Genomic DNA, 27,355 nt, shown 5'->3' with positions numbered 1-27,355 from the left:
GCTGCTGGGATCACGCTTGGATTGGGGGTCCCCCTTCTCCTCGCTGCCCGCCCTCCCCATGCTGCCGGGAGTCCCAGCGATCCCAAAAGCTCCCCCCTCCTGGCTCTCCCCATCCAGGGGTGCCGGGGCTGTTTGGGCTCCTGGGCTCCCTTCTCCCCCTCTTCCCTGCTCTGGGCTGCAGGGGCTCCAAGGAGTTCCCCCAAGGGGCCTTTTCTGCTCAGCTTCGCAGTTCTTCCTTCTCCAAACATCTCCCCAAAAAACCCAACCCAGGCACCCCCCGGGAGACCTGGCCCGAGCTCCCCCTCCCCGCTCACCTGCGGGATGGGGGGCGATGATCCCACAGGTGGGGGCTGCGAATTCAGGCAGGGCTGACCGCGCGCTTCTCTCTGCTCTGCTCGATCCGCCTTTCAACATCCTCTTCCTCTTCCTGCCGCCCCTCCTCTTCCATCCCCCCTCCTCCTCCTGCTCCCTAAGCCCACCTCCCGCTCCTCCTCCATCCCTGCCCTTCTCTCCCTGCCCTTCCTTCCCCCTCCTCCTGCTCTCTAACCCCACCGCCTTCTGCTCCCTCATCCCTCATCTTCCATCGCTCCTCCTCCTCCTCCTGTGTCCCGTCCCCTCCTGCCTGTCCTCCTTTATCCCTTCCCTTCCATCCCCCCTCCTCCTCCTCCTCCTCCTCCTGCCCCTCGCTATCCCCACCTCCTTCTCCTCTTCCATCCCTCCCCTTCCATACCCCCTCCTCCTCCTCCTCCCCATCCCCACCTCCCGCTCCTCCTTCATCCCTACCCTTCCCTCCCTCCTCCTCCTCCCCCAGCAGCAGCGACACCCTCGGTTCCCGTTCCCGCAGCCCCGGCAGCCCGCGGCAGGAGCGGGGATGGAGCCGGGACAGGTCGGGATGGGCAGCGCGGGGCTCTCGGCTGCTCCCAGCCGCTGTTCCAGGGGGGAACCCGGCCCGGGCCAAAGGAGAGGCAAACTGGGGAAACTGGGGGCTGCACATCCAAACTGGGGCTGCCTGGGGACCCTGCCTGGGCACTGCCGGCCCTTGGGGCTCCTCTGGGACATCCGGGAGGGGGGAACGCATGGAGGGCTGGGGGATGCCAGGAGTGGCAGCACTGGGAGGGACTGGGCTCTGCTGGGACCCTAGTGGGAGGGACTGGGACTGTGCTGGCTTTATCCTGACACCATACTGGGATCATACTGGGAGGGACTGGGACTGGGCTGCTTTTGTGCTGACACCATACTGGGATCATACTGGGAGGAACTGGGATGGAACTGGTTAGCACTGGGATGAACTGGGATGGACTGGGAGGTTACTGGTTTCGGGTTACTGGGAGGGGATTGGGAGGTACTGGGATGGACTGGGACATTACTGGTTTGCACTGGGATGGACTGGGAGGGACTGGGAGGGACTGGGATGAACTGGGAATGGGGCTTGGTGTTACTGGGATGAACTGGGAGTTACTGGTTTGGGGTTTAGGGTTACTGGGAGGGGATTGGGATGGACTGGGATGAACTGAGAGTTACTGGTTTGGGGTTTGGGGTTACTGTGAGGGGATTGGTATGGACTGGGATGAACTGGGAGTTACTGGTTTGGGGTTTGGGGTTACTGGGAGGGGATTGGGATGGACTGGGATGAACTGGGAGTTACTGGGATGGACTGGGGCCATACTGGGATGAACTGGGAGGGACTGGGAAGCATCCTGGGCAAACTGGGAGAGACTGGGAAGCCAAACTGGGCAAACTGGGGGGGACTGGGATTGTACTGAGGGGGACTGGGAATGGAACTGAGCAAGCTGGGAGTTACTGGGAGGGAACCGGGAGGTTACTGGGATGAACTGGGAGTTACTGGAACGTTACTGAGATGGACTGGGAGGGGATTTGGGCTCACTGGGATGAACTGGGGCCATACTGGCGCGTTACTGGTTTGAACTGGGAGGAACTGGGAGCTCCGGGGGGGGCGGGGGGGGCGGGGCTCGCTCCGGGCCGGCTCCATTCCCACCCGCGGGGGGGGGCGGGGCTCGCTCCGGGCCGGTTCCATTCCCACCCGCGGGGGGGTGGGGGGGGGGGAGAAGGAGCCGTTCCCTCACCATTTCCTCAGCTGGGCGCGGCGCGCTGCGGGACCTGCGGGCGGCAGCGGAGCTCGGGGCGGATCCCGGCGCTGATCCCGGTGATCCCGGCGGGATCCGCTCCCCCTTTCCCCGATCCCGGCACCCACCGGAGCGGCGGCTGTGGCGGGCGCTGCCGGGAATGGCGGCGGCTGTGGCGGGCGCGGGGCATGCCGGGATACACCGAGGCAAACGGCGCGGCGCCATGATGTCGCGCCGCGCGGCTCGCTTTACGGCGGTGTGGCGAGGTGAGGGTGTCGCGAAGCGGCAGGCGCGGTTTGCTTTACGGCGGTGTGGCGGGGAACATCTGGAGAACATCTGAGAACATCTGGAAACGGTTGGGAACGGCTGGGAACGGCCCCACAGGAGCTCCAGAGGAGCTCTATCCAGAGGCACCTGGGAGCCTTCAGCAATCCAGCCAGCAATGCACGGGCAGGAGGACACGGATGGCGCTTCCTGCCTGGGACAGGGCTTGTGGCAGCACTCGGGCAGCTGCAGCGGGAGGCAGGAGAGCTGGCAGCTCCATGTCCGTGTGTCCCCGTGTCCGTGTGTCCCGTGTCCGTGTGTCCCCGTGTCCCTGTGTCCCCGTGTCCATGTGTCCCATGTCCGTGTGTCCCCGTGTCCATGTGTCCCCGTGTATGTGTGTCCCCGTGTATGTGTGTCCCCGTGTCCGTGTGTTCCCGTGTCCCTGTGTCCCCGTGTCCGTGTGTCCCGTGTCCGTGTGTCCGCTGCCCGCTCGCCCCCGTACCCAGCCCTGCGCTCCCCGGGGGAACCCCTGAGCCTGTCCCAACACGGGAAGTTTGCCCTGTTCAGCCCAGACCTGGCTTGCTTTGCTTGCTGCTGCTTTTGCCTTTGCTTCCTAGTTAGGTTACCTAAGCAGTCCAATTTTTTCCCTGGACTGTTTTTTTTTCTTTCCTCTTCCTGAATACCATCCAACCTGCTCCGGACTGGGATCTGGGAAACACTGAGGAGCACCAAGATCCTGCATTTTGTGATCTGCAGCAGCCATCCCCAGTGCTGGAGAGCAATCCCCAGTGCCCAGACCCGGGTGACCACTCCCAGGAAACACTTTCTGGATTTGATCATTGTTCATCTTGTTATAAATTATGACACGGGACCAATTTGTGTCACTTTATAAAGACAATTTTATTAATTTAGCAAGCAAGCAGTACGGGCAAATGCAGCGCTGGGCGGCCGGGGAGCCTCTGCTCCCACCAACGGCTCGCACCGCACCTCCCGGTCTTTCAGTTCTTATACCCCTTCAGTTCCGGACTTTGTGATATTCTCAACGTGCTCTGCATCTGCGCAGCGTGTTGCTAGGGGTCTTTTTTTCTGCTGTCCGGTGGTCGTTTGAGGAAAGCTCCTATTCTTCTTCCTCCGAGGTAGCGTTAACCCTGCAATAACTTCTCCAAATATGGTAACGCAGCTTTCAAAGATATCTCAATTCCACTATCTACTAATAGCAGTACATCCTGCCCTCCTGCCCCACTGTTTCCTGTGACTTACACAATCCCTGGGACTTTTCCTGATGAACAAAAACTATGCTATTGTCTTTCACAACCCCCCCCCTTTGTCTTTTCATAATTTTGTTCATCAAACCTTTGTAATTCTTGGTGGCTTATAACTAGGATCTTTCCATTTCTAGGTTTTCTGGTATTGACTCATATTTTGCTCTAATCAGCATCAGGTGTGATGCTTCTAGCCTTCCCTTAATAATGACAGTTCCCCGAGTCCAGAACTCCACCACTGGAATCCCTCTGCGGAGGTTTATATCCATAAGGCCCCCATGATACTTTAAGGAATTTATCTCCTGCTACTGACCAATCTGAAGCTATTGTTTCACAGCCCCAGTGCCCACAGAAATATTCTCCAGGGTAGTTGCAATACCCTTTCCCTGGGTTCGATGCTGGGCACATATAAAATCCGTTTCTATCCAAACAAGGCTCTATAGGGTCTAGTTCACATAACTGTGGGTTAAAACTAGGGGATCCGGTTGTTATCTGGTTCCGAATTTCCACACCATCCACTCGGGTTAGTGTCCACTTAAAAGGTTGGTGTAAAGCTTGGGAGCCCTCTCCTTAGTATAGGGTAAAAAAACATTGTAATACCAGTAATTTGCCAATAAGGGTGGAGTCCTGACCTTGCATTTACTATATAATGTCCTATTCTCCCCTTTTGGGTTTGTTGCCCTGCTGGTGTCTTGGGGGTAATCAGACTGGTCTTCTGGAGGAACTTAGTACTTGGCTGGCAATAGTTGGAGCATTTCAGCATTATTCTATTTTTGGGGGCCTGGCTCTTTCCCCTCTGCCTTGCTGTCCTAGTTTAGGGCAAATTTGGGGAAAACCCTCTGAAAGGAGCCCCCAGGAAATAAACCCCCACGGCCCCTCCCCACCCACCTGGTTCAGGGAAAAATTTCCTCTGAGAGGGAAGTGGAAAAGAACCTGTTTATTCAACAAACAAAGCACTCCCCAGCACCAAAACAATTAACAACACCAGATGACAACAAAACTCTTTCACCCCTCTGAAGAGCTGAACAAATCCAGAAAGTCTTTCCTGGGAGTGGTCGCCCGGGTCTGGACGCTGGGGATTGCTCTCCAGCACTGGGGATGGCTGCTGCAGATCACAAAATGCAGGCTCCTGGTGTTCCTTGGTGTTTCCCAGATCCCAGTCCAGAGCAGGTGGGATGGTATTCAGAAAGAGGAAAGGAAAAAGCAACAGTCCAGGGAAAGAATTGGACTGCTTAACCTAACTAGGAAGCAAAGCAAGAAAGCAGGCAAAGCAAGCAAGCCAAGCAAGCAAGCAGGCAAAGCAAAAGCCAGCCAGCCAGCCCTAGCCTTTTCTAGACAGCAGACCATGGGGGGAGGTGAACCACATGATAACAAGGCAAAACAAACCTTCACTTTCAGAGTCAGTTCTGAAAGCACAGAACATAATATAAAACGTAAACAGAACACAGATTGGAGATACAAACACCATAACAGTCACCCTAGGACATTCCACCCCTTATCTCCATATCTTCAACATCATGTAAAAACTCCATCAAGTTAAAACTTGTATCTTTCACTTACTCATACCTTCGACACTTACACATTTCCTTCTATTTCACTTGCTCAAACCTTTGACACTTACACATTTCCTTCTATTTCACTTGCTCAAACCTTTGACACTTACACATTTCCTTCTTTCTCATGTCTGTGTGTTTTCATGCACAGACATTGGCAGTAACATCCAGCAAACAGTGATATTTGCACAATAGTTTCACCCCACAATCAGATCTCCCTGAGGTACACATCGTGTTGTTCCATCTCTCTGCATTATCCACCATGTACAACCTGGTCCCTGAGCAAAGACAATCCCACGAATGGGTTTGTCTGTACTCGAGGCAGGATTGATCCACACTGATTTCCCTAACAAACCTCTGACATGTGCCACTGGGACTTTATCTCCGTCTACTATATTCAGGGGCTCAGACTGGGCAGGACCTGCTCGATTGGTGGAACCTCGGCTGTTAACTAACCAGGTGGCCTTTGCTAAATGTTGCTCCCAATTTTTGAAAGATCCCCCACCCAATGCTTTTAAGGTGTTTTTTAACAGTCCATTGTACCTCTCCACTTTGCCTGCAGCTGGTGCATGGTAGGGGATGTGGTACACCCACTCAATGCCATGTTCCCTAGCCCAGGTGTTGATAAGGCTGTTCTTGAAATGAGTCCCATGGTCTGACTCAATCCTCTCAGGGGTACCATGCCTCCAAAGGACCTGCTTTTCAAGGCCCAGGATGGTGTTACGGGCTGTAGCATGAGACACAGGGTAGGTTTCCAACCATCCAGTGGTGGCTTCTACCATTGTGAGCACGTAGCGCTTGCCTTGGCGTGTCTGGGGCAGTGTGATGTAGTCAATCTGCCAGGCCTCCCCATACTTGTACTTGGACCACCGCCCACCATACCACAGGGGCTTCACCCGCTTGGCCTGTTTGATGGTAGCGCATGTCTCACAGTCATGGATAACCTGAGAAATACTGTCCATGGTTAGATCCACCCCTCGGTCTCGTGCCCACTTATAAGTGGCATCTCTACCCTGATGGCCTGAGGCATCATGGGCCCATCGTGCTAGGAACAACTCTCCCTTGTGTTCCCAGTCGAGGTCTATCTTTGACACCCCTATCTTCGCAGCCTGATCCACCTGCTGATTGTTTTGCTGCTCTTCATTAGCTCTACTTCTGGGGACATGGGCATCTACATGGCGAACCTTCACAGGTAGCTTCTCTACCCGGGTAGCGATATCTTTCCACTCTTCAGCAGACCAAATTGGTTTTCCTCTACGCTGCCAGTTAGCTTCTTTCCACCTCTCTAGCCACCCCCACAGAGCATTGGCTACCATCCATGAATCAGTGTAGAGGTAGAGCTTTGGCCACTTCTCCCTTTCTGCAATGTCTAGGGCCAGTTGAACGGCTTTGAGTTCAGCAAACTGGCTTGATCCAACTTCTCCTTCAGTGGCCTCTGCAACCCGTTGTGTGGGACTCCATACAGCTGCTTTCCACTTCCGATTCATCCCTACGATGCGACAGGAACCGTCAGTGAAGAGAGCATAGCGTGTTTCCTCTGCTGGCAGTTGGTTGTATGGTGGAGCTTCTTCAGCCCGTGTCACTGGTTCTTCTTCTTCATCTGCGACACCAAAACTTTCACCTTCGGGCCAATTTGTAATTACTTCCAAAATCCCAGGGCGATTCAGCTCACCAATATGAGCACGCTGTGTGATGAGAGCAATCCACTTGCTCCATGTAGCACTGGTGGCATGGTGGGTGGAGGGAACCTTTCCTCTGAACATCCACCCCAGCACCGGTAGTCGGGGTGCCAGGAGGAGTTGTGCTTCTGTGCCAATCACCTCTGAGGCGGCCTGGACTCCCTCGTAGGCAGCCAAGATTTCCTTCTCTGTTGGGGTGTAGTTGGCTTCAGACCCTCTGTAGCTCCGACTCCAAAATCCCAGTGGTCGGCCCCGAGTCTCATCAGGCACCTTCTGCCAAAGGCTCCAGGACAGACCATGGTTCCCGGCTGCAGAGTAGAGCACGTTCTTCACATCTGGTCCTGTCCTGACTGGGCCAAGGGCTACTGCATGAGCAATTTCCTGCTTTATCTGGGTGAAAGCTTGCTGCTGCTCAGGGCCCCAGCAGAAATCATTCTTCTTGCGGGTGACCAGGTAGAGGGGACTCACGATCTGACTGTACTCAGGAATGTGCATTCTCCAAAAACCAATGGCGCCTAAGAAAGCTTGTGTCTCTTTCTTGTTGGTTGGTGGGGACATGGCTGTGATCTTGTTGATGACATCTGTAGGAATCTGACGCCGTCCATCTTGCCACTTCACTCCCAAGAACTGGATTCTCGAGCAGGTCCCTTCACTTTACTCTTCTTGATGGCGAAACCAGCTTCCAGGAGGATTCGGATGATTTTCTCTCCTTTCTCAAACACTTCTGCTGCTGTGTTCCCCCACACAATGATATCATCAATATATTGTAGATGTTCTGGAGCCTCACCCTTTTCTAGTGCAGTCTGGATCAGTCCATGGCAGATGGTAGGACTGTGCTTCCACCCCTGGGGCAGTCGGTTCCAGGTATACTGCACTCCCCTCCATGTAAAGGCAAACTGGGGCCTGCATTCTGCTGCCAGAGGAATGGAGAAAAATGCATTGGCAATGTCAGCAGTGGCGTACCACTTCGCTGCCTTGGACTCCAGCTCGTACTGGAGTTCCAGCATGTCTGGCTCAGCAGCGCTCAGTGGTGGAGTCACTTCATTCAATGCACGGTAATCCACAGTCAATCTCCATTCTCCTTCAGATTTACGCACAGGCCAAATGGGGCTGTTGAAGGGTGAGTGGGTTTTGCTGACCACCCCTTGGCTCTCCAGCTCTCGGATCATCTTATGGATGGGAACCACAGCATCTCGAGTTGTTCTGTACTGTCGACGATGCACTGTTGAAGTGGCAACTGGTACCTTTTGTTCTTCTCCCTTCAAAAGTCCTACTGTAGTTGGATTCTCAGACAGTCCAGGCAAGGTGTTCAGTTGCTGGATGCCCTCTGTCGCTACAGCTGCTATCCCAAATGCCCACCTGAGTCCCTTTGGGTCTTTAAAATATCCCCTTCGAAGGTAATCTATGCCCAAAATACATGGGGCCTCTGGGCCAGTCACAATAGGGTGTTTCTTCCACTCATTTCCTGTCAGACTTACATCAGCTTCCACCACGGTAAAGTCCTGTGATCCACCTGTCACACCGGCGATAGAGACAGATTCTGCCCCTACGTGTCTCGATGGAATTAACGTGCATTGTGCACCAGTATCAACCAAAGCCTTATATCTTTGTGGTTCCGATGTGCCAGGCCAGCGAATCCACACAGTCCAGAAAACACGGTTTTCCCTCGCCTCTACCTGGCTAGAGGCAGGGCCCCTCTAAGCCTGGTTATCCTTCTTGCCTTGGGCGTATGTCTTAGAGGTTCCTTCAAGGGGATCAGACATGTCATCATCATCATCATGCCTGGCAGTTTGGCTACGGGCAACTGGAGCTGCTCTCCTTTTGGTGGCACTTCCTCTCTGAGTCTTACCTTCCTTCAATTCATGCACCCGTTGTGCCAGAGCACCAGTAGGTTTTCCGTCCCATTTCCTCATGTTTTCTCCGCAATTGCGCAGGAAGAACCACAGCTCAGTTCGTGGGGTGTACCTTCTCTCACCATCTGAGGAACGTCTACATTGGCTACCAGAACCTCTGATCTGTACTGCTGAGATTTGGAGAAGGTCCTCCTTTATCTCCTCCCCGAGTCTCTTATGATTCTCCTCTATCTTCTAATTTCTGCAGACGTGTTTCCACTGCTGCAATTCTGGCATGGGTTGGGCCATGTACAGCATCTGCATATGCTCGGAGTTTCCTTGCCATTTCGAGCACGGTCTCATCCCTCTCATCTTGCTTCATTATTGCTAAGGCAGAAGCGTAGTCATGTGGCCCAAGCCGTACAAGTTTTTGCCACATCACAGATGTACATGGTACCAAGTCTGGATTCCTAGTTGTTATTTCATCTGAGAAGACAATCTCTGCCACTGCCATTTCTCTCAGACGTTGGATCCCTTGTTCTATAGTCTTCCACTGGGTTTGCTGCATATAAAGATCATCTGCACACAGGTATCTTTGTGCTACACTTTCCAGAACCCGTGCCCAGAGGCTGTGAGGGTTAGCCCCCCTCATCATTCCTTGATCAATGACAGGATCATGTGACAGGGATCCCAAATGTCTTGCCTCAGTACCATCCAGAATTGTAGCCTCGCCTGCAGCATCCCAAAGACGGACCAACCAACTAATTACAGACTCATCAGGTCGTCGGTTGTAATCCTTCCTTAGGCCACGAAGGTCCTTTAGGGAAAAGGACTCAGTATTGGCCTCTGATCTTGTACCAGTTGCTTTGACTTCTGATTTTGTCAGCAGGCATTGAGGGTCCCTCTCCTGCATTATCATCATCATCGTCATCATCCACTGGTCGATTGGTCTTTTCTGTGCACTTCCCACTTCTTGTGCTAGTAGCAACAGCCATAGGTTGAGGCTTGGCTGCTGAGTCTGGTTTAGCTGCTAGCCCAGGCTCACTGTCTGGTTTAGCTGCTAGCCTAGGCTCACTGTCTGGTTTAGCTGCTAGCCCAGGCTCACTGTCTGGTTTAGCTGCTGGCCCAGGCTCACTGTCTGGTTTAGCTGCTAGCCCAGGCTCACTGTCTGGTTTAGCTGCTGGCTTTGAGCCGGGGGTGTTGGCTGCAGCCTGAGTGACTGGGATAGCTGCTGATTTATCTCCCTGCCCCCCTTCCTCTGTCTGCTGCCCTACAGTATCTAGCAGGGTGCGATAAGCATATGCCAGGGCCCAGCTCACTGCAATGATTTTTTCCTCCTTAGAGTTATCATGGCACTTCTCTTTCAGGTACTTCGCCACCTCAGCCGGATTCTGAATTTGTTCACTTGGAAAGTCCCAGGCTATAGGGTCAGAAAATTCCTTTAAGATTTGGCCCATATCCTGCCATTTCCCACACCACTCAGGATTTCTCACACCTGGGTCTACTCCTGGGTCAGAGGTCTCATCAGCCCCTCTAGAAATCTCAGCCCTCATTCTAGAGACTGCAGACTGTATAGAGAAAGCTTACCAGATTAAACACCAGGAAGATGGTCTCCTTAACAGTCAGGGGAAACTGAACATTCTCTAATAGGGAGGTAACAAATTCAGAGGAGAAGAAGGAAAGCAAAGGCTGAAAAGCCTCATCCCCTACTTCCCCTCTAACAAACTGGCTGCACAACCATAACCATGAACCATACATTCCAGGAACAGACCTCAGCACCTTTATAAACCCTCTGGAAGCTATTACAGCCAAGCACAGCCCGATGGATATTCTGGTCAGTGCCCTTCTACTGCAAAACCTACGTATTAGGGACAATACTGGAGCTTTTCCTGGATAAAAAATAAACCTAGGGACCACAGGGGGATTAAGATCTCAAAAAACCCTAGGGACCAGAGACACATGCAGGCCTTCACCCCAAGGGACAATATTAATTCAAACAACATAACCAGTAACTGCTCCATACCAACACAAAATAATTGGAACAAAAATATGATTACAACAGGGTTTTTTCCACTCTCTCGAGCCACGAGTTGGGCGCCAAAATATTTGTCCTAGTTTAGGGCAAATTTGGGGAAAACCCTCTGAAAGGAGCCCCCAGGAAACAAACCCCCACGGCCCCTCCCCACCCACCTGGTTCAGGGAAAAATTTCCTCTGAGAGGGAAGTGGAAAAGAACCTGTTTATTCAACAAACAAAGCACTCCCCAGCACTAAAACAATTAACAACACCAGATGACAACAAAACTCTTTCACCACTCTGAAGAGATGAACAAATCCAGAAAGTCTTTCCTGGGAGTGGTTGCCCGGGTCTGGACGCTGGGGATTGCTCTCCAGCACTGGGGATGGCTGCTGCAGATCACCAAATGCAGGCTCCTGGTGTTCCTTGGTGTTTCCCAGATCCCAGTCCAGAGCAGGTTGGATGGTATTCAGGAAGAGGAAAGGAAAAAGCAACAGTCCAGGGAAAGAATTGGACTGCTTAGCTAAACTAACTAGGAAGCAAAGGCAAAACCAGAAGCAAGCAAAGCAAGCAAGCAAAGCAAGCAAGCCAAGCAAGCAAGCAAAGCAAAGCAAAAGCCAGCCAGCCAGCACCAGCCTTTTCTAGACAGCAGACCATGGGGGGAGGTGAACCAGATGATAACAAGGCAAAACAAACCTTCACTTTCAGAGTCAGTTCTGAAAGCACAACATAGTATCAAACATAAACAGAACACAGGATTGGAGATACAAACACCATAACGTCACCCTAGGACAAACAGAAGCACTGGATGTGCAAGAGCTCAGTTTTCCACCCCTCACACAAGTCTCTTCTTTAAGATGTACTATTTTAAGCAGCCTCAGCCAGATATATTAAAATACTGCTCCAAACAACAACAGAATGAAAATGTTCCACCAAATGGGGAAAAATAAGAAAAGTCTGTCTGAAGTTCTCGTGTTGATTTTGCAAAGTCAGATGCAAACAAGGTTTGCCATCTTTCTTTCCTAGAAAAATGTAGATATTTGATAGAAATCTATCTCTGAGGCTGCTAAGTTGGGGCGAGGAGCAAAACAGGCTCCAGAGAATCTGTGGTTGTGTCACCCTTGGAAGTGTTCGAGGCCAGGTTGGATGGGGCTTGGAGCAACCTGGTCTAGGGGAAGGTGTCCTGAGTATGGTGAGTGCAGGAAAAGAAACTTTTGGTTTTCCTGAGATGCTGCCTTTGCAAGGGGAGGTCACAAATACCTCACGTAGTTTGAAATGCCCTGAGCAGAACCCAGCTGTGCTTCCTCACAGGTGATGAGGGATTTTCACTTGTATTTTATGGGGGATTTTCACAGGGCAGTGCCAGAGCAGCTGAATGTGTTTGACAGGCAAAGAGGGCCAGTGTGGCAGCAGCTTAATTCAATGGAGCTTTTCCTTCTGTGATCCTCTCTAACCTGAGGCACTCTGGGGCTCTTGAACCCGGCAGCTGGGCAAGTTAATCACTGTGGCAAGTGATAAATTAACCAGCTCCACTCTCCTTAGCATGGGTGTGATGAGCATTTAGTAAACCAGTGAGCACTTGCCAAGATGGGAGCTTGTTCTTTGCCAAGGAGGAGGGAGAAAATATTGCTTGGAGTAAATAAAGCAACCCTGCTTTGCCAGGAGGAGGAAAAGCAGCAATTAAAGATGTGAGTGCTGCAGGGAATAATTTGCACAAGGATATATCTTGTCTGCTATGCAGGAATGTTCCAAATAAACCATGCCTCTCCTGACCTTTATTTTTCTGGATTTCTACCACGTGACATAAGAGACTCCTAATAAAAAAACCCAAAACACTTTGCGGTGAGGCATTTCTTCCTTTCTTCAGGCTGCCTCTTTCTTTTGTTCCCTCCAGAGCTCTCCCTACATTTCTGCTGTTGTTTGGAGCACGTGCTTACCTCTTTCCTGATCCCCTGGGCTTGCTTTGGCTCTGGGTGTCATGGACACTCTCAATTGTGGTTTTTTTCCTTCCATCTACCTCTTTTTCTTCAAGTGCTTTTCCTTCATTAACCTGTTGGAGCGATGGATTTTTCTCACCTTGTATTACTTAGTGCTTTTTCTTCATTCTCTAAAACGAATTTTTCACTTGCCCTGTGGCTGTTAGATGCCAGAAATGGGAGCATTAATTCTTTCTCTACTGCTTGTCTGAGCTTTCACAGGGAGCTGAGAGCTCGTTGGGGTTAAACTTGACTCACTTCAGTGCCTTCCTGGATCCTGCCTGTGTACTTGGACACTTTAAGGGAATAAAGTCTCAGTGTGGAGATTACAGTTGTGAAATGATGGCTTTTTTGGAGAAGACAAGGATGCTGTTGTCAATCTTTTCAAAGTTCAAATCCTTTCTATTTTATCTTGGCCTTTATCTTTTTTGAGGATAAACTGAGCACCTTGTTTTGGGGAGAAACAGGCTCAGATCAGCACAGAGGTGGCTGTGACAGGTACCCAGGTTTGGAGGGAAGGGTGCAGCTCCTTGGGGTGTATTTGTGTGGGGCTGTAAGGTTTGTGTTGGGTTCCTGGAGCATTGGGAACACCCCACTGGGAGATGCACATCAGGAAATGGATGTATAAAGGGCCTGAAGTGGGACCAGCTTTGGTGAAGGGTTCCATAGGAAAAAGTATTTTTACTGGGATTTTGGACAATTTGAAGCTCCTTCTCATAGCCTTTGCCTGATGAACATTCCCCCATTGCAAAAGCGTGGGGAATCCTGAGCTCACATAATGAAAATTCCTAATAATGGTATTTTCCCCTATTATGCTATTTTTTCCCTATCCCAGCAGGAGTCAGAGTAAAAGAATATGTGTGAGTTGCCTGCCTTTGACTTTGTGACAGGAAAAATGCTATGGGGAAAGTGGTCAGAGGAGCATCACTGCTCTGCCCTTAATTTCCCTGCACAAGTGAGGATGATTTAAGAACCAAGGCACAGCCAAGACCTTTCCTCCTCCTGTGCTCATCAAGCAATCACTGCCTCATCACAGCTCAGCTTCAAACCCCTCGTTTGCATCTGGCTGACCTTGGCTCCCCTCCGTGGATGGGAAGATGAAGAGGTGGAAGTGTAAAAGATTGGGATTTTATGGGTGAATTGTGAAATAGTGGCTGGTGCAGGCTGGAAACATTGTCTGCTGTGCCATGGAGGATGAGAGTAAATGGGTTAAACAGGAGATAAAAAGGGCAAGGCACCTGGTCGGTTATGTTGAAGGAAATGTGGGAAAAAACTACATGTAAGAAATATGTCAGAGATGGTCATTAACTGCACTGCAGGGTCAGAACTCTCTTAATAATTGGCCCTGTAGTGAATATTGGAAATTATTTAAAAAGCTCTTACCTGACTGAGGGCTTTTAGTGGATATTTGGGGGGAGCAAAGGAATACTCTTTCTGGCAGAACTTTTCTTCTAATTTAAGCATGATCCTCTTTCTGAGATAACAACTGCTTTGAATAAACTGAAATATCTTCTCCATTAGTTCTGGCAGGAGCTGGACAAAGTTCTCATTCGGGTAAACTTTAATCCAACATATGTCTGTAGAATAATAAATTTAACAGGAACCATCAAACCTATTGTATGAATAAAGATGGTGCTTAGGGCAAGAAGAAAGAGTAATTAGGAGTGGACAAATAAGGATAGTGGGGAAATTATAATTTATCCTGGTTTAGGGGGAATATTTAACTAAGCCAAGATAAAAATCTACCTTCATTGCAGGCTCAGAATTCTGCTGAGCAAATTTAGTAGTCCTGGGCTCCAGACAGACCTTTAGATACAAGTTTACCTCTGGTCTGAGAAAGCTCAGGGCTTGAGCAGCATTTTATGGCTTTGGTCTTGACCCTTGGGCTATAAATGCTCCTGTAAAAGTAATGCCAAAGTTACAGCTTCTGCTAATTTCTATGAGTTCCAATGGAGAAAGGTCCACCTGGACTTTGGGGAGAGTTTCTCAGAGCAGAACATTTCAAGCACTATTAAACTGCATTCAAACTTCCTTTTATTGGGACATAAATGTCACACCCCGGTCTATCAGTCTGACAGTTCTTTGAGAATAGACAAGCTTTACAAGCTACTTTAAAAATAATTTCACTGACAGGTTTCCAGCTCTGAGAATGTTAATAAACTGAAATGGCATTTCACCCTGCAGTAGCCACTAAGTAATTATGATTGTCTGTAGGCAGACTAATGAAACCAGCTGTTAACAACCTAATGAGAATTTAAACCATCCCTCTGCTCCACAGACACATCCCTTTTCTGTCCCTAATTATCCTGCACCCAGTGCTTCCCAGAGAAGTTTAGTGTTGCTTGATGTTCGGGTAAAAACTGCCTTAATTTGGAGAAGTGGTGCTGCTCTTCTCTGAGGTGGAGTTTCATGTGGGCTGCTGCCATGCTGGGGTCACATCAAAAAGTCCAGTTCTTGCAGGGGCTGGGGAGCAGGGAGAGCTCTGATAGCACAGCATGGGAAAACTGGCATGGAGGGATTCTGGTTTAGTGTGTCCCCCAGTGGCAGACAGCATTAGTTATTGATAAGTCTTTAGTTCAAAGATAAGATGTTGCTGTTTTGGCTCTAATTTTTGGCTGCTTTCAATACAGTTTCCCCTGGCAGTTAAGATACTGTTTTTCTCTTGCTATCAATCCTCTGTCGCTCCAGATGAACTTTAAAGGTCTCTTTCAACCCAAACTATTCTGTAATTCTTTGGATACATGATGAATAGCAACATGTATTTTACTCTCATTATGCATGATATTACATCATGTTTGGCCTTTTGGGGTTCTTTCTTCTCCAGGTCCTCGTGACTACTCTCACTTTCATATGCTCTTAAGAAATTAAGGTAAAATCTTTTCATGTTATAGACTGAGTGTACAAAGCTAAAGAGGTAGAAGATGGAAATGAGACTGTCTCCTGAGAGGAGTAAATTTGTCAATTTAGCAAATTAGAGAGAATATGCGTTCACCTTTGAAGTAGTCAGGTACCAAAATGATGCCACTTTGAGTAGGCAGGGCTGGGATGGGAATTGCTCCTGTGGGCTTTGACAGATCTATTCACACAAGGGCCCATTTGCTGGTGCCAGCCCTGGAAGCAGGGCCTGGAGAGACAGGTGGTCAAGGACAATTTCTCTGACTGATTTTACAGCATGTTTGACAGAGCTTTCCATTCTCTTTGCACCCTGTGGATGGTGTCCTGGATGAGCCTGCCCTGCCACACGCTGCCTGTGTGGTGGCACTGAGGTGGCTTTCATGAGGCACCCGGGCCTGCAAGGGCCCTGTGCCCTCAGCCAAAGCTGTGGCAGGTCAGAGGGAATTTAATGAGTTATTCAGCAGCATCAAAGGCCCTGTGAGAAGTAATTAGTGCTGTGAGATGAAATCAGAGCATTTAATGCTTTTTGCATAGGATCGGGTGCTGCTTCAGAAACTCCCACCCAGAGCGTGGCAGCCCACGGCCTCAGGGAGACGGCTGAGGCCTCACCCAGCTTTTTGTCCAAAATCAGCCCAAAACACATTCCCTCCTAAGGCAAGTAACTTCTTTTTGGTGCCTTCTGCCAGAAACAGGGCAAAAATTGGGAGAGGGGGAACACCAGCCCTGAAATGCTGAGGAAAAAGAGTTCTGTTCCTCAGGGCTGCTGTGGAGGGGGTCAGAGGCAGCGTGTGCCAATGGGTGTGTCCCTTCTGCATCTGCTAACGTGCTCCTGATTTTATTTAATTAATTAGCAGCAAGGGGAGAATGTGTAATCAGAGTGTGCTGCTGGAGTAACAGGAAACAAGACGTTCTGGGGTGCTGGAGCAGCTCTCAGGTGCTCCTGGCTCTGCTCGGCAAGGTGACAGGGCAGTGACTCAGAGGAGGAGCAGGAGCAGCTGCTGGCACCCTGCCTGCTCAACACTCGGATTTGCTGCTCCCCAGCACGGACCTCAGGTCCCTGCAGCAGCTTTCCATCCAGGAGTGGTGTGGAAAGGGCTGGTGAGCCCCTGGGATGTGATGAGCTGAATTTTCCACATCAGCCCTACCTTGCTGTGTTATTTCCACCCCTAGCGAGAGAATGTACTGGGATCCCGTCCAGGGGGGCTTTTAATAAGTAAAACACTGCAGTGCAGACATTGCACTGCACCTTCCCCTGCTGGTGCCCAGCCTGGATCAGGGCAGGTTGGATGCCACATGGGATCCATCCTTTGCCATGCCATGCGATCCTCCATGCAGTAGGGATAACAAGGCCAGCACTGGGGAACCCCAGGTGCTGCAGCAGTGATATTTTTGGGAGAAACACGGAGCTGTGCATGGCCAGCTCTAAGTCTGCAGTGGTGTGAGCACCAGGCCTGCCATGCTGAGCCCAGGGCCACAAGCAGTGCTCACCCTGGCTGGGACATTGAGTCCCAACATGGGATCCCACGGGACCGGGCACGCTGGGATTTGCCCCTGCAGCTACCAAGTGTGTCCAGAGAAACTGCAAGGAGACAGTGACCTCTGTCAGTGGGACCCCTCTGTGCAGGTACCCCCACTCCTGGGGTGGCTGTGCCAGCTCCCCCGTGAACTTCCCGCCCTGGGAACCTGGAGCAAGCGGAAAACACAACTTTGCCAATACTGCCTGTGCCTGAAGCAAATGGAAAGAGAACTGGGGTGTGAAAAATCAGGGTTGTTTATTTAGAGAAGAACAGCAATGAAAACACAGAACACATTGACTTTTGTAAGGATATTTGTAATAACAATTTATTGAACGTCTATACCTAAGAACATATCTAACATCAATATTTGAAACGTATTTACAGAAGACAAAACGAAGCCCTAAAACCTATATCCTAAAGGCAACAACGAACTCTAAAACTATGTACAAAAGGGTGCCATCTCTGTGCGGGATCTCCATCAGTCCTGGAAGAAAAGCAGGTGCCATGGTCACTCCAGTCAGGCACAGAGGGCTCTTCCGTGTGTCCCCAGGCTGGCACAGTGGGACCCTGCTGCCAGAGCTGAGGCTGGCTGGGTCTGGGGGCTGGGCCCCAGGCACTGGGATGGGGCTTGTGTGGCCGGAGCAGGGACCACCCAGCCCAGCCCCAGCCTGGCTGCAGGGAACCCACTCGTCCTGTGGGGACCACGTACCTGTCCTGCTGCTGGCATCGGTCTTCATCCCAGGATCATGGCCTCCTCTTCATCTTTCTCATCAATGTCCATGTCCTCAGTGTATTCTTCCATTTCCACATCCATCTCCTCTTCCACATCCACCTCCATCTCTTCCTCTTCAGTCTGTTCTCCATCCACTTCCATCTCCTCCTCCATATCAGTCTGTGTGTCCACCTCCATCTCTTCCTCTGTGTCTGCGACAGCCTGCAGAGGTAGCAACACCTCAGAGTGGGGTCCCTGTCCCACCCCATCCCCCCAGAACTCCAGCCCACCCGGGCAGCTGGGGGGATCCCCCTCCATGGAATGGCACCGTACCTTTCTCAGGACAAAGGTGATCATCCTGCAGGGATGGATGACACAATCCAGGCCTTCGGCAGCTATCAAAACTGATGATGGGGGTATCCGGGGGCAGGAACAAGAAGGGTGGCAGGAGCGGGCAGGAGCAGCGTGCAGGGTGTGCTGACCCCAGGGCCAACAGTTGTGTTGTGCTGCTTGCTGGCTGCTGGCAGTTCCAGGTGGGACATGGATTGTGACGTGACAGTTGAGCTAGAGAGCCTTTGGTTCCATGCTTAGCAACGTTCCCCCAGACCATGGTGCTCAGAGCCCTGTTCCCAAGGATGGGGCATCCACAGCCTGGGCCAGTGCCTCAGCAGCCTCAGTGGAAAAGAGCAGCTTCCTGAGATCCAACCTCAATCAGCCTCCTGCAGCTGAAAGCCATCGCCCCTTGTGCTGTTGCCACAGGCCTTGTTGAACACTCTGAACACTCTGTCCCAGCCTTTCTTGTGGGACCCTTGCAGTCCTGCATCAGGAACTGAGCGATGGAAGCTTTAGGCCCAGGTTTGCCTCTAAATGTACAAAATTAATAACAGTGAAGGGGAAGATGGTGGGACACTGGTTCTGCTCTAACTGGTGAATATATTCTTTTTTTTTTTCTTCTTTTCTATCATGCTGATGCAGGTTGAAATGAAGCTTGGCACAATATCCCTTTTCTTCTCCATTTGTGAAACACGGAACAAAGTCTGGGCAAGCTGATGTTGCAGAGGAAAACCTGCAAATGTACTGGTTATCCTGAGCCTGGAGGATGCAGTTAAAGCCAGCCAAAAGCAATTTCTGGAAAGTCAAGCCTGGTGTACATTTTCTTGAGTTTGGCTATGCCAAGGTCACCTCTCACTTATAAAAAAGCAAACAAAAAACTCTAAGCAAAACAGACAAAACCCCAAAAAAACAAACCCACACAAACCAATCAAACCAATGGATTAAAAAAACCCAAATAAAACCAAAGGGAATGAGGAGTTCGTATTAGTTGTGAGGATATCACAGCAGGCAAATGGCTGCTTCCCACCATAAAAAGCCACAGAAAACAGCTGCTCCAAAATATACCCAACAGGAGAACCATAAAAGTGATACATAGAAACTTTGGGGGCAGCTCCCCATTAAGGTGAAGGATGAGCACACAGTGGTACAGATCCAGCATTCCCCACCCTCCAGGCTGCTCTTTGCTCCTGATGAAAGACCCTTGCAGGTCTGTGGCCCCTCTCAGTGCATTATAAATCATTCCCACAGCTCTCAGTTGAGCCACAGGCATTTCCAGAGCGAGATCCAGGCACAATCCTACTGCCTGCTGAGCCTCTCTGGGAGATCCTGAGCATCTTCCTGCCTAGAGCCACAAAAGAGCTCAGGCTCTCCCTGACTGGGTTTTCAGGAGAGGTTTCCATATCCCTGTGAGATGTGTTCATCCCTCAACACATCTGATTTTATGTACAATGATGTGTTTGGGTTCCTTCCCTACTCCTGTGTGCCAGTGCGAAGTCACCCATGTGAATGGAGGGTATTGTGAGCAGGAAAATGCATTCCTGGGTTGCTTTTTTGCTTCACTGTCACTCAGCTGAACAGGGTCCTTATCTTAGAGGGACTTACAAGAATGGGTAGGAATTTTGGCTCTGAGAGGAGCAGAAAGCACATTTTCTGCACCACATTCCCAACAGATGCTGTTTCCCTGGCAAAACAGTGACTGTCATTCATGTTCCTGGGAAGACTGTAAAGAGCCATTCAGAGATGACAGGTCCACCTGGCCTTTGGCTTTGTGTACCTCATTTCACATGCCCGGTTCCAAGGGCCATTAAAAGAGGCCACCTTTTGCCCTGGCAGTGCTGATCCCTCCTGCTGATGCCCTCCCTCAGCGTGGGAGGGATGCAGAGCTGGTCTCAGAGAACCACAGGGCTTGAGGGTTCCTGTGTCATGTCCGTGTGTTGGTAAAAATTAATGAACCACCTAGTTCTTGTCTCTCAATTATTGAACTCTGGTTGGTTTCTGGAATTGGTGAAGGATGTGGAGCTGCTGGAGCCAGTCCAGGGAGACCTTTGAGCTCCTTCCAATGCCTGAAGGTGCTTGAGGAGACCTGGAGAGGGACTTTGGAAAAGGCTCTGGAGGGAGAGAACAAGGGGGAATGGGTTCAGCCTGACAAAGGACAGGTTCAGAAGGAGAGTGGGAAGAAATTCTATTCTGTGAGATTGGAAAGAGCCTGGAACAGACTGACCAGAGAAGCTGTGGCAGCTCCATCCCTGGAGGTGTTCCAGACCGATTGGACAGCGCTTGGAGCAACCTGGCATAGTGGAAGGCAGGGGGCATGGAATGAGATGGTCATGAGTTCCTTCCTAAGCCAAACCATGCTAGGATTCTATGAGTGGGCTGCTGAACTTGGCCAAAAGAAGAGCTACATTGCCGAGGTTAAGTGAGAAGGGGGATTAGAGCCACCTGTGTTTGCCCTTTAAATCCCTTCCAACATCAATTCTGGGCTCTGTCTCTGGGTATGGGCACAAAGGAGCTTTTGTTGTTCTTCAGTTGGGCTGAAATCTAAATCTCAGCGAGTGCAGCTCAGAGGGTGACACGTGCTGCCGCTGGGGCCACTGTGTGGACTTGTTTTCAGAAAAATGGGAGATGCAGAGGAGAGGTTCCTGGATACAGAAACTCTACCTACACCTGGAACTGAGGCATCTGCCCAGGGATTTCATATTCACCGACTGGGAAGGAAATCGAATCAGGGCTTGCTAATTTTCATGAAGTCAAACACCTGGGATTCACTTCAGACTTGCATTTTCCTGGAAGAATTCAACACAAGCGCTGTATATTTATACACAGGCACTGGACTTTTCTGTTGTTTGATGAGACTACAATTTGTCTTCCTCTTGTGCTTCCTGCAATCCTTCCTCTCCTGAGGTTTGCAGTTGAATTACCAACCTCTACCCCAGGAATATTCATCTGTCATATTTTGGATACTGTTGTTCTTCAAAGGAAAGCAAACAATGCGATTTTAAGCCAGGCCTCTTCCCAGGAAGATTTGATTGGAACCAAGTCCTGCCTCAAATCCAATCTCATCTCCATTGTTGTGTACGTCTATTAATTTTCCCATCATTGCTTTTCCATTTCTTATTACTATGCAGCTCAGTCTTGAACAACATCATTCAGAACTACACAGAAGTCACATACTGCTGCTTCCCTATTCCTATCTGCTTGTTACCTAATCCCACCCAGCTCTCTATTGAACATTTGCTTTTACCTGGGCTGACAGGTGTGTGTTTTAGCAGAAAATACTGCAAATCAGGGATGCAGAATTTCTCCTTGCTCTGTGAATCTGATCAGGGTCCTTCCAATGTGTCACTGAACATGTGAATTCTCCCTTTCTCCCACCAACCCCCAGTGCTGGTTTTGGCTAAGATAAATCAGAGAGTGCCGTTTGGAGTCACTCCCCACCTGCTTTTCCATCTCATGCAGTGGCTGGGGTAGGATGGCTGGTTGGGTTGTGCAGACATTGCACTGCACCTTCCCCTGCTGGTGCCCAGCCTGGATCAGGGCAGGTTGGATGCCACATGGGATCCATCCTTTGCCATGCCATGCGATCCTCCATGCAGTAGGGATAACAAGGCCAGCACTGGGGAACCCCAGGTGCTGCAGCAGTGATATTTTTGGGAGAAACACGGAGCTGTGCATGGCCAGCTCTAAGTCTGCAGTGCTGTGAGCACCAGGCCTGCCATGCTGAGCCCAGGGCCACAGGCAGTGCTCACCCTGGCTGGGACATTGAGTCCCAACATGGGATCCCACGGGACCGGGCACGCTGGGATTTTCCCCTGCAGCTACCAAGTGTGTCCAGAGAGACTGCAAGGAGACAGTGACCTCTGTCAGTGGGACCCCTCTGTGCAGGTACCCCCACTCCTGGGGTGGCTGTGCCAGCTCCCCCGTGAACTTCCCGCCCTGGGAACCTGGAGCAAGCGGAAAACACAACTTTGCCAATGCTGCCTGTGCCTGAAGCAAATGGAAAGAGAGCTGGGGTGTGAAAAATCAGGGTTGTTTATTTACAGAAGAATAGCAATGAAAACACAGAACACATTGACTTTTGTAAGGATATTTGTAATAACACCAATTTATTGAACGTATATACCTAAGAACATATCTAACAACAATATTTGAAACGTATTTACAGAAGACAAAACAAAGCCCTAAAACCTATATCCTAATTGGAACAACGAACTCTAAAACTATGTACAAAAGGGTGCCATCTCTGTGCGGGATCTCCATCAGTCCTGGAAGAAAAGCAGGTGCCATGGTCACTCCAGTCAGGCACAGAGGGCTCTTCCGTGTGTCCCCAGGCTGGCACAGTGGGACCCTGCTGCCAGAGCTGAGGCTGGCTGGGTCTGGGGGCTGGGCCCCAGGCACTGGGATGGGGCTTGTGTGGCCGGAGCAGGGACCACCCAGCCCAGCCCCAGCCTGGCTGCAGGGAACCCACTCGTCCTGTGGGGACCACGTACCTGTCCTGCTGCTGGCATCGGTCTTCATCCCAGGACCATGGCCTCCTCTTCATCTTTTTCATCAATGTCCATTTCCTCGGTGTATTCTTCCATTTCGACATCCATCTCCTCTTCCACATCCACCTCCATCTCTTCCTCTTCAGTCTGTTCTCCATCCACTTCCATCTCCTCCTCCATATCAGTCTGTGTGTCCACCTCCATCTCTTCCTCTCTGTCTGCGACAGCCTGCAGAGGTAGCAAAACCTCAGAGTGGGGTCCCTGTCCCACCCCATCCCCCCAGAACTCCAGCCCACCCGGGCAGCTGGGGCGATCCACCTCCATGGAATGGCACCGTACCTTTCTCAGGACAAAGGTGATCATCCTGCAGGGATGGATGACACAATCCAGGCCTTCGGCAGCTATGGAAACTGATGATGGGGGTATCCGGGGGCAGGAACAAGAAGGGTGGCAGGAGCGGGCAGGAGCAGCGTGCAGGGTGTGCTGACCCCTGGGCCAACAGTTGTGTTGTGCTGCTTGCTGGCTGCTGGCAGTTCCAGATGGGAAATGGATTGTGACGTGACAGTTGAGCTAGAGAGCCTTTGGTTCCATGCTTAGCAACGTTCCCCCAGACCATGGTGCTCAGAGCCCTGTTCCCAAGGATGGGGCATCCACAGCCTGGGCCAGTGCCTCAGCAGCCTCAGTGGGAAAGAGCAGCTTCCTGAGATCCAACCTCAATCAGCCTCCTGCAGCTGAAAGCCATCGCCCCTTGTGCTGTTGCCACAGGCCCTGTTGAACACTCTGAACACTCTGTCCCAGCCTTTCTTGTGGGACCCTTGCAGTCCTGCATCAGGAACTGAGCGATGGAAGCTTTAGGCCCAGGTTTGCCTCTAAATGTACAAAATTAATAACAGTGGAGGGGAAGATGGTGGGACACTGGTTCTGCTCTAACTGGTGAATATATTCTTTTTTTTTTTCTTCTTTTCTATCATGCTGATGCAGGTTGAAATGAAGCTTGGCACAATATCCCTTTTCTTCTCCATTTGTGAAACACGGAACAAAGTCTGGGCAAGCTGATGTTGCAGAGGAAAACCTGCAAATGTACTGGTTATCCTGAGCCTGGAGGATGAAGTTAAAGCCAGCCAAAAGCAATTTCTGGAAAGTCAAGCCTGGTGTACATTTTCTTGAGTTTGGCTATGCCAAGTTCACCTCTCACTTCTAAAAAAGCAAACAAAAAACTCAAAGCAAAACAGACAAAAACCCCAAAAAACAAACCCACACAAACCAATCAAACCAACGGATTAAAAACACACAAATAAAACCAAAGGGAATGAGGAGTTCGTATTAGTTGTGAGGATATCACAGCAGGCAAATGGCTGCTTCCCACCATAAAAAGCCACAGAAAACAGCTGCTCCAAAATATACCCAACAAGAGAACCATAAAAGTGATACATAGCAACTTTGGGGGCAGCTCCCCATTAAGGTGAAGGATGAGCACACAGTGGTACAGCTCCAGCATTCCCCACCCTCCAGGCTGCTCTTTGCTCCTGATGAAAGACCCTTGCAGGACTGTGGCCCCTCTCAGTGCATTATAAATCATTCCCACAGCTCTCAGTTGAGCCACTGGCATTTCCAGAGCGAGATCCAGGCACAATCCTACTGCCTGCTGAGCCTCTCTGGGAGATCCTGAGCATCTTCCTGTCTAGAGCCACAAAAGAGCTCAGGCTCTCCCTGAACTGGGTTTTCAGGGGAGGTTTCCATATCCCTGTGAGATGTGTTCATCCCTCAATACATCTGATTTTAAGTACAATGATGTGTTTGGGTTCCTTCCCTACTCCTGTGTGCCAGTGCGAAGTCACCCATGTGAATGGAGGGTATTTTGAGCAGGAAAATGCATTCCTGGGTTGCTTTTTTGCTTCACTGTCACTCAGCTGAACAGGGTCCTTATCTTAGAGGGACTTACAAGAATGGGTAGGAATTTTGGCTCTGAGAGGAGCAGAAAGCACATTTTCTGCACCACATTCCCAACAGATGCTGTTTCCCTGGCAAAACAGTGACTGTCATTCATGTTCCTGGGAAGACTGTAAAGAGCCATTCAGAGATGACAGGTCCACCTGGCCTTTGGCTTTGTGTACCTCATTTCACATGCCCGGTTTCAAGGGCCATGAAAAGAGGCCACCTTTTGCCCTGGCAGTGCTGATCCCTCCTGCTGATGCCCTCCCCCAGCGTGGGAGGGATGCAGAGCTGGTCTCAGAGAACCACAGGGCTTGAGGGTTCCTGTGTCATTTCCGTGTGTTGGTAAAAATTAATGAACCACCTAGTTCTTGTCTCCTATTTATTGAACTCTGGTTGGTTTCTGGAATTGGTGAAGGATGTGGAACTGCTGGAGCCAGTCCAGGGAGACCTTTGAGCTCCTTCCAATGCCTGAAGGTGCTTGAGGAGACTTTGAGAAGGACTTTAGAAAAGAGTCTGGAGGGAGAGAACAAGGGGGAATGGGTTCAGCCTGACAAAGGACAGGTTTAGAAGGAGAGTGGGAAGAAATTATCTTCTGTGAGGTTGGAAAGACCCTGGAACAGACTGACCAGAGAAGCTGTGGCAGCTCTATCCCTGGAGGTGTTCCAGACCAATTGGACAGGGCTTGGAGCAACCTGGCATAGTGGAAGGCAGGGGGCATGGAATGTCTTGGTCATTATTTCCTTCCTGTTGCAGCATTTTTGAGAGAAAGAGGACATGAGTTATGAGATTTGAGCTACTCCAGTCTAGGCCTCAGATTTGAGCCTTGTGAGGCCTTCACGCCTCTGACGCAGCTATAAATTCAGAGCTTGTGGCGCAGCTAGAAAAAGTATTAAGGTGTGATGGGGACCACTGGGCTGTCTGGGTGTGAATTAGTATAGGTTTATAGTGTAAGGTTTAGGCCTCCTTATGGAAAAGGTAAACAATATTAGCTTGGCAATCAGAGTGCCGTTGTTTCTGTCAACTGTGTAGAAGTTTATAGAAACTACCATCTTATCTTGAATAAATGGAGAACGTTTGATTAACCACATTGGTTAAAATCTGCGTTTGTCCTGTCCAGCTTCCCATTTTCTGAGATTCCCTGGCTTTTCATTATACTTTCCTAAACTTCATATTGCAACATATTTTCCAATTACATCATTATATGAGCCCTTGTAGCACATGTGCAGTTTCTGCACGAGGTGGTCATCTGGGGATGACAGCCTGGCCAGAGAGGGGGAAACGACATTCGTTTTTCACAGCGGCTTGTGAGACCTTTTAGGGAGTTGCAAAAATGATGATAACTTGTTAGTATAAATAACCGGCAGGTGGTGTTTTTCTAGTCTGATTTTCTGTTCTTCTTAAGGACTGTTTGTAAGAAAGATGTTTTCGTTAATTAGCCAATCAAGTAGAATGTGTCAAACCTGTCTATAAAAGACAGAGCTTTTGTATTAAACTTTTGTCTTCTGCAATTCAGTCTCCTGGTGAGCTTGTGTCACTGTGAGCTTAATGATGACAGTTGTCAGCCTCCTGCTGGTCATTTTGGATGAAGGCTCAGAAGGCTTCCTTGGGCTTCAATTTTTCAACCTCTGTTTCTGCACATGCTCTACAAGATTGTCTGGTCAAATAGCCAGTGGTTAATTAGCCTTTTGCAGTTAGCTTGTTCTGCTAAATTTGCTGATTTCTAGAAAGTGCTTCATTCCCATCCCCGGGTACAATGTAACTACTTCTTTCTGCACAGCTTTTAGCATAGCTCAAGCATTATCTAGTTTCCTTGGCATCTAAAAGAAAAAAGGAGGAGGGGGCAAACAAGTGAGAGTGAGGGGTCATTATCTTGTTAGCCAGGTATCAATTATTAGATTAAGTAAGGGGTATTCTTGTCCATAAAGTACGTGTCGGGATTCCATAGGGACAGAGCCAACGTGTGGATTTGGAGCATTGGGGTTGGTGCCAAAGTCCTGCTCTTGAGAGGGGTGCAGGGACACAGGCAATGTCAGAGGACAATGAGAGACAGGGGACATGAGGCCATAATGGGCCAAGCATGATCCTGCACAGGATGGCAGCAAAGACACTTCCTCACCGTGACCTTGGCAATCCAGGGCACCCCAGAAAGGGCCGAGGAGTCCTGTGTGTAACCAGGAGGGATGACTGACATCACTGTGGGTCCCAGCCTTCCCCAGTCCCTTGCTGGCCATTCAGTTCACACTGGGGACGCTGGCATGTGTGGAACATGGGGATGGGGTGCACAAAGTTAAAGGGGACCCCAAAGTGGAAGGACTGGAAGCCAAAATAGCTGGGTGGAGATACCCAAAAAGGAGGTATGATATCCCAAAATGGAGGGAGGACGCCAGAAAATTGGGCCACACCCCAAAAGGACACACAAAGCTGTTCCCTCCCTCCATTACTTACCAACAAGAACTATCTATCAACTCTAAGGTCAGCAAATAATTTCAAGTGTTTTAGCTGAAACTCATTCTGAGCAAACTTTGTAGAAGTGAGCATGGAATCACAGAATATTCTGTGTTGGAAGGGCTCCACCGTGTCCAGTTCTGAAGGGAATGGCCTGCTGGCAAGGTCAGCAACAAAGACACCCACAGCAACTTAAGGAAAAAGTGCCATTTACTGTAGGGCAAAGCAGCAAAGAAGTACAAAAGGATAAGCTAAGCAATGCACCGGATTATTACTACGAAAGATACATCACCAGTTACCCTAATACTTGACCATTGTCCTGACACACACATCAGCTGGGGATGCCCTGTCACACCAAAGGATTGGAGA

The 27,355-nt window shown here is 50.1% G+C and overlaps 3 protein-coding genes across 4 annotated transcripts in view; 1 reads left to right on the top strand and 2 right to left on the bottom strand.

Annotated features, from left to right (window-relative positions):
• The window catches only part of LOC140680909 (uncharacterized), a 692,735-nt gene extending 690,245 nt beyond the window's left edge, over positions 1–2,490 (bottom strand). For both annotated transcript variants that reach the window (XM_072919812.1, XM_072919811.1), the window contains exon 1: positions 2,085–2,490. The gene's annotated coding sequence lies outside the window, so the exon portion shown is untranslated. The remainder of the gene's footprint in view (positions 1–2,084) is intronic.
• Positions 1–27,355, bottom strand: part of LOC140680876 (uncharacterized) — a 570,776-nt gene that overhangs the window by 18,879 nt on the left and 524,542 nt on the right. The gene's annotated exons all lie outside the window — the stretch shown is intronic.
• LOC140680884 (uncharacterized) overlaps positions 1–27,355 on the top strand; it is a 421,560-nt gene that overhangs the window by 146,088 nt on the left and 248,117 nt on the right. The window lies entirely within an intron of this gene.

The sequence above is a fragment of the Taeniopygia guttata genome, chromosome 30 (assembly GCF_048771995.1).
Source record: "Taeniopygia guttata chromosome 30, bTaeGut7.mat, whole genome shotgun sequence".
Classification (NCBI taxonomy): domain Eukaryota; kingdom Metazoa; phylum Chordata; class Aves; order Passeriformes; family Estrildidae; genus Taeniopygia; species Taeniopygia guttata.
This window is presented reverse-complemented; position numbering and strand designations above follow the sequence as displayed.